This window comes from Podarcis pityusensis (assembly GCF_964106645.2).
Source record: "Podarcis pityusensis genome assembly, chromosome: 8".
NCBI lineage: Eukaryota > Metazoa > Chordata > Lepidosauria > Squamata > Lacertidae > Podarcis > Podarcis pityusensis.
In genome coordinates, this window is record NC_138033.1 from 71,486,019 (window position 1) to 71,498,770 (window position 12,752).

Sequence of the window (12,752 nt, forward strand, 5' to 3'; positions counted from 1 at the left end):
GGGTGGCAAAGAAGGACCAGACATTTTTTATGTATGCAACAACAGCAGCAAGGATACTTCTCGCAAAACACTGGAAAACTCAAGATCTACCCACACTGGAAGAATGGCAGATGCAACTGATAGACTACATGGAACTGGCTGAAATGACCGGCAGAATTCGTGACCTGGGAGAAGAGAGGATTGAGGAGGATTGGAAGAAATTTAAGAACTATTTACAAAAGCATTGTAATTTGAGTGAATGCTAAATAAGATGCTAGACTAAAATAACTGAGCACCACTAAATTTAGAAGTTTTTAAGAAAATAAGTAAGACTGTGAAAATTTAACTCCTTTCGAGAATTATAAGATTATGAAATATAGAAGGGATATAAGAATTTAAATAAGATGATAAATTGCTGACAAAATGTTATAACGATGAAAGTGGGAGCGGGAGATGTGAGGAAGTCCAAAGAAAATGTGAAACTATGTTAAGACAAATGTTATATTGTTTATTATGTTTACTTCTATTTGTAAAACCCAATAAATTGCTTTTAAAAAAATATATATATATACCTTCACTAAGAAACCAGAGGCTTTCCTTTTGGGTATTGTCGGCCAAGGGGTGGTAAAGAAGGACCAGACATTTTTTATGTATGCAACAACAGCAGCAAGGATACTTCTCGCAAAACACTGGAAAACTCAAGATCTACCCACACTGGAAGAATGGCAGATGCAACTGATAGACTACATGGAACTGGCTGAGATGACCGGCAGAATTCGTGACCTGGGAGAAGAGAGGATTGAGGAGGACTGGAAGAAATTTAAGAATTATTTACAAAAATATTGTAATTTGAGTGAATGCTAAACAGGATGCTAGATCAAAATAACTGAGCACCACTAAATTCAGAGGTTTTTAAGAAAATAAGTAAGATTGTGAAAATTTAACTCCTTTCGAGAACTATAAGATTATGAAACACAGAAGGGATATAAGAATGTAAATAAGATAATAAATTGCTGACAAAATGTTATAACGATGAAAGTGGGAGCGGGAGATGTGAGGAAGTCCAAAGAAAATGTGAAATTATGTTAAGACAAATGTTATATTGTTTATTATGTTTATTTCTATTGTAAAACCCAATAAATTGTTTAAAAAAAAATATTGTGCTGTGTGATATCTTGTTCTCTGCTTGACTTAGTGTAGTTACGATCTCGTGTTTCGTTCATCCTTTCTGCTGCTCTGGGAACTGTAAGAGCACATGGACTTGTGCATACTTTCACTTAAAAACAGTTCACTTGCTCTCTTAGGAAACATTTAGTAACTGTACAGCTCTAACTGCGCAAAATGGTTTCAGAGATGAAATAACATGGGGAGAGTCTCCTACAGATATACCTCACCAGAGAACATTCCACAAAATGGGAAGCCACCACTAAGGAGGCCCTGTCAATGATCAGCACTAACCAGGTAGCAACAGCGCCATCAAGAGGGCTGTGCTGGCAGGGGCTAATGGGAGCTGGAGGCCCACAAATTCTCCATGTCTATGAGTGCGGGAAGACTGATTCAGTTCCTACTTAATGCACAATTCCCCAAACGATACGTGAACCAAAACCCAGCCAGCCTTTGAGATTTGCCCTGCTCTGAATTTAGCAGTGCCATTCTCCGGCCAAGTAATGTTTGCCAACATGCTTATGCTAGGGTAAAGCATGCATCTGAATACATGTAAGGCAAAATAACACACGAAAGCACATCACATGAGGCAAACATGCATACAAAAATGTGCCTATCAGTGGAAATTCGCATTAAAATGCTGGTGAACCGTCAGGAGGATTTTATTTTATTTTTTTAAAGCAAAGCAATGAGGAAATTTGGAGAGCTGAACTAAAGATTGGAAAAAATGAGGAACTGAGGGAAGTTGAAAGTGACAGATTTGCCCACCCCTAGCTGTGCCCAATCCAGACCCTATGTTCTTTTGCCTTGGTTATCCTTAGATAGCCTTTTGTTTTGTTCTTTATTGCGGTTGGGCATTTTTCTCCACCTTTATCAGGTGTTGAATCTCGCCACATAATTGCGCTTGGCAGAACACAGTGTCACAAGAAAGGTGACTCATCTTGAAGCAGATGCTCCCAAGCTTTGTCACATACCTGTGGCAAGCGGTAGTTCTGGCAATGTGGACTTCGGAGTTGGATTACCGCAATATTCTGGGCATGGGGCTTCCCTTGCGCTCAGTCCAGAAGCTGCAGCTAGCACAGAGTGCTGCGTCACGGTTGCTGACAGGCATGAGACCCTCTCAGCATACAACACCTCTGCTCAAGAGATCTGCAGTGGCAACCCAAGTTCAATGTGCTATCAAAGGTATATAAAGCCCTAAACAGCTTGGGACCAGTTTACTTGAAGGATCGCCTTCCCCCCCGTACATGCCCACTCAAACGCTTCGATCTGCAGAAGTGGCGCCACATTGGCTCCCAATACGTTTCTGAGCACAATTCAAAGTGTTGGTGCTGACCTTTAAAGCCCTAAACAGCTTCGGCCCAGGATACCTGAAGGAGCGTCTCCACCCCTATCGTTCAGCCCGGACACTGAGGTCCAGCACCAAGGGCCTTCTGGCGGATCCCTCGTTGCGAGAAGTGAGGTTACAGGGAACCAGGCAAAGGGTCTTCTCAGTGGTGGCACCCACCCTGTGGAACGCCCTCCCTTCAGATGTCAAGGAAATAAACAACTATCTGGCTTTTAGAAGACATCTGAAGGCAGCCCTGTTTAGGGAAGTTTTTCAGTGTTTGATGTTTTATCATGTTTTTAATATTTTGTTGGGAGCAGCCCAGAGTGGCTGGGAAAACCCAGCCAGATGGGCGAGGTATAAATAATAAATACATAATTATTAATATTATTATTATTAAATACTCGTTCTGCACTTGTAAGAAATTGGCCTTGTAACATACACTATGGAACTCCCTGCCTATTGACACCACACAGGAGCCTTCAATAAAACTAGGTGCATCTTGTGCGTCTTATATAGCACCTGCTTAAAACATTTTTTTGTATAGACAAGCCTATGCAGTCATGTCAAAATTAACGTTTGTTTTTTTCTTTATTGCCCTCTGCAAGAAAGAATAGCTGCTTGCAACTCTATAGACTCCACAGCTGATGGCGTTTTTCTTTCTGCTGGAGCTTGGTGAAACTCTACATTTAACCCGTTTGACTGTAGCACTGACACCATTTTTGTTGTTTGGTGTGGTGGAGAAAGCAGCAAAATGTTTATTGGTTCTAGACACAAGATGGAGCTAAACACTGCAATCTACTATAGACAGTTCTTCTGGTCTTTGAACTAAAGAGACATAAATATAGATAGATTCTCAAAAACTATCCCCATGCTAGCTAATGCTGCTATGTAAAACTCGCAGCCTCTTCCCCTGACTCTCACAAATTCAGAGTCAGACCCAGGCAGCAAACAGAACATGCCACAATTTTATCATATGTGGTGGTCTTGTAAAGCAGTAAAAGCTTTCTGGGGAATGATATATAATGAATTGGGGGGGAAATGTTTAAAATAACTTTTGATTAAAAAACAACAACCCAGAATCCTTTCTATTAGGAATTATAGGTACTGACATCCCAAAGGAACAGTAAAAGGCTTTTTATGTATGCGACAACAGCAGCATGGATGCTGCTAGCCCAGAGATGGAAAGAAGAAAGAGGAATGGGAAACTAAGCTGTTAGAGTACGCTGAAATGGCAAAACTGACTGGGAAACTCAGAGACCAAGACGACAAGCAATTCAAGAAAGAATGGAGAAGGTTTATAATTTATTTAGGAGACCATGGTAAGCAGATGAAAACATTAGCAGGATTTTAATACCACTTGTAATGTAACAAATATTATGGATAATATGGATAGGTACAAAACACAGACTATGAAATAATATGCAGTTGGGAATGTTGACCATAAGACCCATGAAGGGGATTCAGTTGCGAGATTCAGAGAAATCTCATCTTATGGATATGCACTGGATATTGTAACTAATTTGCGCTTGTAAAATCAAGTAAAAATGATTTCCAAAAAAAAAAAAAAAAAAAAGGACATGCCACAGGACATAATGAAAGCAATGCCCTAGAGACTATTATGCCCATATCTACATTCCTGAACCAATGGGAAGGTGAATGACTTGGCAAGTCATACACTCGACCTCAGCTCTGTTGCCATGGTAACCTAGTGCACCTGACACCCTTATTTCATAACATCCAGACATGGAGGATGTGCTCTTCAAGATGAGGCCAAGCACCGTGCGATTTAACCCAGTGTTCACAATACACCAAGAGTTTGCAGGCACAACAAATTTGGGTTTACAGTGGTACCTCAGGTTACAGACACTTCAGTTTACAGACTCCACTAACCAAGAAATAGTACCTCGGGTTAAGAACTTTGCTTCAGGATAAGAACAGAAATCGCACGGCTACAGCGGGAGACCCCATTAGCTAAAGTGGTACCTCAGGTTAAGAACAGTTTCAGGTTAAGAACGGACCTCCAGAACGAATTAAGTTCTTAACCCGAGATACCACTGTAGTAATTTTGATGGAACTACTCTGAATTTGACTTAAATGGATGCAACACCCAGATTCAAATCCCTACTCAGCCATAAAGTCTGTCATAGCTGTCAACTGTTCCCTTTTTTTAAGGGAAATTCCCTTATTCCGAATAGGATTCCTCACAAGAAAAGGGAAAAGTTGACAGCTATGTAGGGATGGGAGAATGGCAGGCCTCAGGCCTGAATGTAGCCTTCCAGTCCTTGCTACCTGACCCTTGTTGGTCCTGTTTCAAACCCCCCCCCCCCCGAAAAAGGGGTTTTTGCTTTGCTTGAACTCAGACCGTGCCTCTTGCTCGCTTGAATGTACAGGGGGAGATATGTGCAGAAACTAGCTTACTCTATAAAGGTAAAATTCATCTCAGTTGCTCCACCCGCTTTTGACTCTCACCCCGCCCACCACTGGCATGTGGCCCCCAAAAGCTTGCTCGGGGGGTATGTGGCCCTCTGACTGGGAAAGGTCTGCCACCTCTGCTCTATGGGGAGATTTGAGGCTGGTCACTATTTCTCTTCCCGGCCTACTTCACAATGCTGTTGTGATGATAGAAGGGAGCTGTTGTGTGTGTTGCTTCTGCCACCACCAGGCCAAAGTAGACCTCTCTGTAGTGATGGTAGTCAGGGCTTGTTCTTGCTCTTTCTGTCTTCAGTGCTTAACAAAGGCACAGTTTATCCAGGAGATTACCCAGCTGTGACTCAGGGAAATCCAGCCTGTATTATTTGTCTTTGAACCGGAGGATTTGGGGTGCGTTATGTGAATGCTTTGATTTGAACCAGGCTGCTGGCATGCCAAATACCTGATTTTTTTTTGCTTAATGCCACCGCGTATTTGTTTTTTTAAGTCATGTTCAACAAAGATAAACTCCCCTGGTGGTTTCGGTTTTGCTAAGAACAGCTCAAAAGATGCTTCCTTGAAATGGGTTTTGTCATCTAGCAAACCCAGAGGGAAATTGAAGGCTAGGAGCTACTAGCCAGGGCAAACACCTGCCAGCCAGTTTGATGGCTAGGGCCAGTGATCTAGGAACATATTGAGATGCAATAAAACTGCAAGGATATTTGCAAAGCTATGCAAACCTGTGTGGTTTCAAATTGGATACGTTAAGGTCATATTGAATCCCGATTCTGTCTTCCACAGCACTGGCCACCCCTCCCAGTTTCGTGTCATATACAAAATGCATGAGCATCCTTTCAATTCCTTCATCTAAGTCATTGATAAATATTTTGAACAGCAACAGGCCCAGGACAGAACCCCACCAGACCTTCTAGACCACAAGACATTGCTGGGAAATAAGCCTTTAGGTTGGAATAAAGATTGATGAGACCCAGTCATCAACTCTTAGAGGAAGTCCTCATGGTCTAAGCCTGTGAGAGACAGGGACGGGTGAGGCTCCTCCTTCAGCTATGTTTGTTCATGGGCAGGGAAAGACAGGTTTGGGTTTTCAGCTAGGATGATGTAAAGGTAAAGGTAAAGGGACCATTAGGTCCAGTCATGACCGACTCTGGGGTTGTGGCGCTCATCTCGCTTTATTGGCCGAGGGAGCCAGCGTACAGCTTCCGGGTCATGTGGCCAGCATGACTAAGCCACTTCTGGCGAGCCAGAGCAGCGCATGGAAAAGCCGGTTACCATCCCGCCGGAGCGGTACCTATTTATCTACTTGCACTTTGACGTGCTAATGAACTGCTAGGTTGGCAGGAGCAGGGACCGAGCAACGGGAGCTCACCCCGTCGTGGGGATTCGAACCGCCAACCTTCTGATCGGCAAGCCCTAGGCTCAGTGGTTTAACCCACAGCGCCACCCACGTGTAGGCTGAAGGAAAATTGTGGCCTTTTCCAAGTAACAAAGAGAGCCAGAATGGCTGGCTCCTCTGTAGACCTATGCCTGCCTGCTCCTATGAAAGGAGCAAAGAACCATCTTGAGATGTGAATGCTAAGAGCCTTCTCTCCACTGTCAGAGTAAGATTGTCTTCTGTTATGTACTGAGCTCATGAACAATAGGATCCAGAATGCAGCAGTCTGATTGGTCCACAGGAGCCACCCAATCCAGTTCCAGGCGGAAGTGAATCAACGACATGAGTGGCCTGCAGGAGCAGCTAATCAGGCTTCTGGAGGAGGTGAATCCGCAACCTGATTGGCCTACAGGAGCAGCCTGGAATTAGCCAATCACACGGGGCCCATTGTGTAAATAATGTATATATAGCTAGACGTTTGGGGGAAAGGTTCATTCATTGCTGCTACAAGCTGAATAAAGAGCATGAAATTCACACTCGACTCTGAGTATATTTCATCTTCCATAAACACAATCTTAACAGTGAGTCCGTAAGTGACTGTGGAGGCCAATTCTGGATCCACACATCCTTCCACAGTGGGGACAAAGGTTTCCGGGTGGGAGTTGATCACGGTGAGGGTTTGCCAAGCGTGCCTTCCTCCTAGCACGTTTCTCCCTTTCATCCTGAGTTTGAGTGTCTTCAAAGCCCATAACACCTTTGGTAAACGCTGTTTTCCAATTGGAGCGCTCGCAGGCCACTGTTTTCCAGTTGCCAGTGTTCATATTACATTTTTTTTAGATTTGCATTCCTTCTAGTTATCTATTTCGGTGCATGCAAAAGCCAGGGAAAGGGCTTCTGTGGCAGAACTCAGTCAGGCGTCTTCACAAATCCATCCTTATTCATGTGAAATTCCTCCCTGCTTCCCTTTCTTCTCCCAACAGTCTCCAGTAGAGAATCAGTACCTGTCACAGATGGGGATGGGTGCTGAGTGCCAGTTCTCAGCACATGTGTGTGTGCAACTATTTCAAGGCACATCAAGCACCATAACCATCAAGGGTAATATTTTGATGGGAAGCCGCTGGAAGGCGTTTGGGAAGCAGAGATGTGTGTGAAATTGTCAAAGCATCTGGGCTGAGGAAGGATTGCTGAAGCTGCTGGCAGTTGTTTCAAGGATCAGTCAGGAGTCTTATAAAACAATAAACGTTATCTATACAAGCTTTCTTTAACTGCTAACTCTCACGAACCCTCCTGCTCTCTCCCTGTACTTTAAGTCCTGAATCACTTCTTGGAAGCTGTTCCCTTAACCTGTGCTCTCTCTCATTGGGACTCACATGTGCTTGCCTTTGCTCTACATTTCTAGGAAGAGGTCTATGATTTTCAGGTCTGTGTCCAAGCGCTTATTCCCCACCCCCCCACCCTCTGCTGTTTCCCCTGCAAAAATCCGTTCTTTAATGCTGGACTGGAACAAACAGCAGTCCGTGGAAAAACCACAATGCTGCTTGCTCTGATTCAGCGGTAGAGATTGGGTTTTACTGGGGAAAGTGGACAGTTGAAAGAAAAACACTCAGACACAGACCAAAACAAAGCGCAGAGCAAAATGTAAGTGTGCAGAGCTCTGAAGTTCCTCAGGTTAAGGACTTAATTCGTTCTGGAGGTCCGTTCTTAACCTGAAACTGTTAACCTGAGGTACCACTTTAGCTAATGGGGCCTCCCGCTGCCGCCCCGACACTGCCGCACAATTTCTGATCTCATCCTGAAGCAAAGTTATTTACCTGAGGTACTATTTCTGGGTTAGCGGAGTCTGTAATCTGAAGCATCTGTAACCTGAGGTACCACTGTACTACTGTCCTAACTCCTAATCCTTTTACGTAGTTCTATATAACACGGACACACCTTTCCTTTATAACTTTAACAAAAGAAACCAAATATTACAGCTAACTATATAGTTTAAAAAGTCCATATACAGTACCCCCTTGGATGTAGACATCATCTTTTAAGTGATGGGCTTCCTGTACTAGCTAACCTGCCCGGGTCTTTATCAGTTTTGCCACAGGACAGGCAATTCTTTCCTGAAATCTGTGGTATCCAAACAGGATGGAGAGAAGTGTGAACGCTCATTCTACTTGTGCACGATAAGTCTCCAGGCTGCGGGCCAGCTGCTGTGGGCCAACTCTGCCCACCAGGTGTCTGGTCAAAACTGATTTATTTTGGGAGGACTGAATTGCTTCTTGGGTGTTTTGTTCTGGCCACCTTTTTTCTTCTTTTCTTTTTTGAGATTTTAAATTTCAGGGGTTTAAAATTGTGAAGGGTTGACTTGTTTTACATTTGGTATGTTGTGTCATTATAGGACTGAGGGTTGGTTTGGATGATGCCTGTGGGTCCCAACCAAGCCAGTGATTTAGTATTTGGTTAGAGTGTAGTTTGTAGTAGGGGGAACTGCAGAACTGGCGGAACCAGTTTCTTTGTTAAGTTACTCCCCTCCCCCCCTCTGTCCTTTTCTATAGGCACCTTACCTTTATAGCTGGGTCACCTTCCTTTGTCTCCCTTTGTGTCTGCAAGGAGGTGACGCCATTTCCCTTGCTTTGTTTTTATAGAGCATGAAGTGAGAGAATGAGGGATTAAAAAGTACAAAACCAGTCCTGTAAAGTTGCCATCCTTTGGTGCTTAATTTATTGTGGGTTCTTTAGGAGCGTGGGCAGGGTTGTGATTGCTTTTAAATTAACACAATTTTAATAGTACAGAACAATCTCCTCCAAATTTCATAGAGGAGAGTCTAAAGTAAAAAAAAAAAGGCAAGCCCGAAATATTAATCTGTCAGTACGAGACATCAGGAAGTATCAAAATTCAAGTCCACAATGTTCATAGCAGCCAGAAAGTTTTGTGTCACCTGGGAGATGCCTTTGTATTTCATCTTAGCTCATGTAAACAATAATACCAGGCCACAAAAGAATCTTTATACTGCATTCTTTTAGTCAGAGGTCGATTATTTGTGAGTTTTTCCGACTTGCCAAGCCATCTTATACCAGTTAACAAACATGGCGCCCTTTAGGTCTTTTCAACATCAAACAACTAGCCAGGCAGCTAGGAAAAGATAGCCAATTCGAGGTTTGAAATGACAACGGTAAGTCCAGTCAAAGGCAATTATGGGGTTGTGGTACTCATCTCCCTTTCAGGCCAAGGGAGCCGGCGTTTGTCCACAGACAGCTTTCCGGATCATGTGGCCGGCATGACTGAACCGTTTCTGGCACAATGGGAACACCATGATGGAAACAAGAGCACACGGAAACACCGCTTACCTTCCCGCCACAGCGGTACCTATTTATCTACTTGCACTGGCGTACTTTTGAACTGCTAGGTTGGCAGGAGCTAGGACAGAGCAACAGGAGCTCACGCCATCGCGGGGATTCAAACCACCGACCTTCTGATCGGCAAGGCCAAGAGGCTCAGTGGTTTAGACCACAGCGCCACCCGCATACTGGGTTGTATCCAGTGCTGGTCTTCCTCAGAGGGGTCTCACTGGATACTCTATCCCTGCAGCGAGATGTCTAGCGCTTGCCCAAGTTGGAGAAATGCCCTCTGGGTACCCTTGTGATTCTTGTTTCTTTGGGAGAAAATCCCTTGTGCAGGAAAAGCCTCTCCCTCAAATCACAGGTCCGCCGTTTTCCCTGTTATTGGTTTTGCTGTCCAGATTGAGCTCAAGCACACACAACAGGTGTGAGCACGCAACACTCTCCAACAGCTGGCATCCCTGAACAGCTCCTGTTGTGTCAACAGACTTTTGAAGAACGCCAGAGCGTCTGGCACCAGAGAGCTTGACTGATGTGCTGACAGCCAGGATTAAGCAAAGAGCAGATTCAAAGGCGTCTTAAGCCATTAATGAATGCTCCGATTGGCAAGGCGGCAAAGGCTGTCACCAAAACAGCCCGACGACGTGGGGAAGGCTGGGGTTTCCGTTGTTATGTAGGCTCTAGCTTTGGTGTGAGGAAATGGTGGACCTTCAGATGTGGTTGAACTTCGACTCCCATCATCCCCGGCCATTGGGCCTGCTTGCAAGGGCTGATGGGAGTTGCACTTCAGCAACATCTGGAGGGTAAAGGTTCCCCCACCCTCAGCCTTGGCCAACCTGCTGCCCAACAGGTACCGTATTTTTCGCTCTATAAGACGCACCAGACCACAAGACGCACCTAGTTTTTGGAGGAGGAAAACAAGAAAAAAAAATTCTGAATCTCAGAAGCCAGAACAGCAAGAGGGATCACTGCACAGTGAAAGCAGCAATCCCTCTTGCTGTTCTGGCTTCTGGGATAGCTGCGCAGACTGCATTCGCTCCATTAGACGCACACACATCTCCCCTTACTTTTTAGGAGGGAAAAAGTGAGTCTTATAGAGCAAAAAATACGGTATTTTGGACTTCAGCTCCCCACAGTCCCAGCCACAGGACAGGGATAGCTTAACGACTGTTATCTTTGCTCTGGTAACCTCAAGCTTAGATTCCTGCAATGCGTTATACATAGGGCTGCCTCTGAAGATGGTTCGGAAACTTCAGCTGGTACAGAATTCAGCGGCCAGGTTGCTCACCGGAGAAAACATTCCTCTTTAACCAGGCCTTTGGCTGATTGACATCCAGTGCCCTTTTAAAATGTGTTTGGGGAGTGTTACTGGGTTGCTTTGTTTTTGTTTTGGTTATGTATTTTATATTTCTGTATTGTGGTTTTATGTTGCAACCACCCTGAGACCTCCGGGGGTCTACAAATTCAATAAATAACAAATAATAGGAACATAGGAAGGTGCATTACACTGAGTCAGAGTTAGTCCATCAAGCTCAGTAATGCCTACACTGACTGGCAGTGGCTCTCTGGCGTTTTAGTCGTCTCTTCCAGAGCCGGGTGGTGGGTGGCGCTGTGGCTGATGGGGGTGGCGCTGTGGGTTAAACCACAGAGCCTAGGACTTGCCAATCAGAAGGTCGGCGGTTCGAATCCCCGTGACGGGGTGAACTCCCGTTGCTTGGTCTCTGCTCCTGCCAACCTAGCAGTTCGAAAGCACGTCAAAGTGCAAGTAGATAAATAGGTACCACTCCGGTGGGAAGGTAAACGGCATTTCCGTGTGCTGCTCTGGTTCGCCAGAAGCGGCTTAGTCATGCTGGCCACATGACCAGGAAGCTGTACGCCGGTTCCCTCGGCCAATAAAGTGAGATGAGCGCCGCAACCCCAGAGTCAGTCACGACTAGACCTAATGGTCAGGGGTCCCTTTACCTTTACCCAGAGCATGCCAGGGATCGAACCTAGAACTTGCTGCATGCAAATCTGCCCCAGGCTGAGGCTGCTGAACAGACTCTGGGGCTAGGGGGAATTCTGGGGATCTGCCACGGTTGCCATGCCAAAAGGGACTATGCTACGGCAGGTTCCCTGTTTCATTGACCCTGGGTTTGCTCTCGGGTAGATAAGCACAGATCTGCAGCCATTAAGAGCCATGGTGAGTCCTGCCAATTGTTGTCTTTATGGGCTGAGACCTTTCGGAGTTGGCAAGGTGTTTGGCATTGCATGCCAGACGCCCTTTCCCATGGGTGGGTCACTGTTTGCGAACCGTGCAGAGTGAGGACAGTCTTTTTTTTTTTTGGCAATGCTGAGTTGGATTTTTACAAAAAGTGGGGGGGGGGGGGAGAGAGTATAAAGCAAAGTACAGTCATACCTCGGGTTACAGACACTTCAGGTGGTGTTTTTTCGGGTTGCGGACCGCCGAAACCCAGAAGTACTGGAATGGGTTACTTCCGGGTTTCGGCAGTCGCGCATGCGCAGAAGAGCCAAATCGTGCTTTGCGCATGCGCAGAAGCAATTAATCATAACCTGCGCGTGCGCAGGTTGCAAACGCTGCAGGTTGCGAATGTGCATCCCACACGGATCACGCTTGCAACCCGAGCGTCCACTGTACAGAACTCAATATCAACTTTTTAAATATCTTTAATATCTTTATATGTCTATCTCTGAATTTATGTATCAATATTAATACGGATATGGGTATCGATAGATATCTCAAGGATGAGTTGGGTTCTCAGTGTGGGGGGAAGCTTAACTTTAGCAGTGGTTCAATGAAAGCTGCTAAGTGCTGTCAGAGGAAGGACGTGCTTCCCCCTGCCCCACGTGCCCCCCAGTTTGAAAGCACCCTGCTGGTTTCAATTTCAAATACTTTAAAACTTCTTTCCCCCAATAATTTTTCACTGTTCTTTTTGTAAACCGTTTTGAGGTTTGCTTGTTTTACAATCACATCGCACGAAACAATGATTAAAAAATGAATATCTCAGAAGGGGGTTGGTGGTGTTTATATTTTTGGACACACGCCATACCCTCCAACATTTCTCCCATGAAAATAGGGATGTCCCATTCCATAATGATAATTTTACTATTTATACCCCACACATCTTGCTGGGTTGCCCCAGCCACTCTG

The 12,752-nt window shown here is 45.0% G+C and overlaps 1 long non-coding RNA gene across 1 annotated transcript in view; it reads right to left on the bottom strand.

Moving 5' to 3' along the window:
• LOC308482833 overlaps positions 1 to 12,752 on the bottom strand; it is a 197,345-nt gene that overhangs the window by 21,973 nt on the left and 162,620 nt on the right. The gene's annotated exons all lie outside the window — the stretch shown is intronic.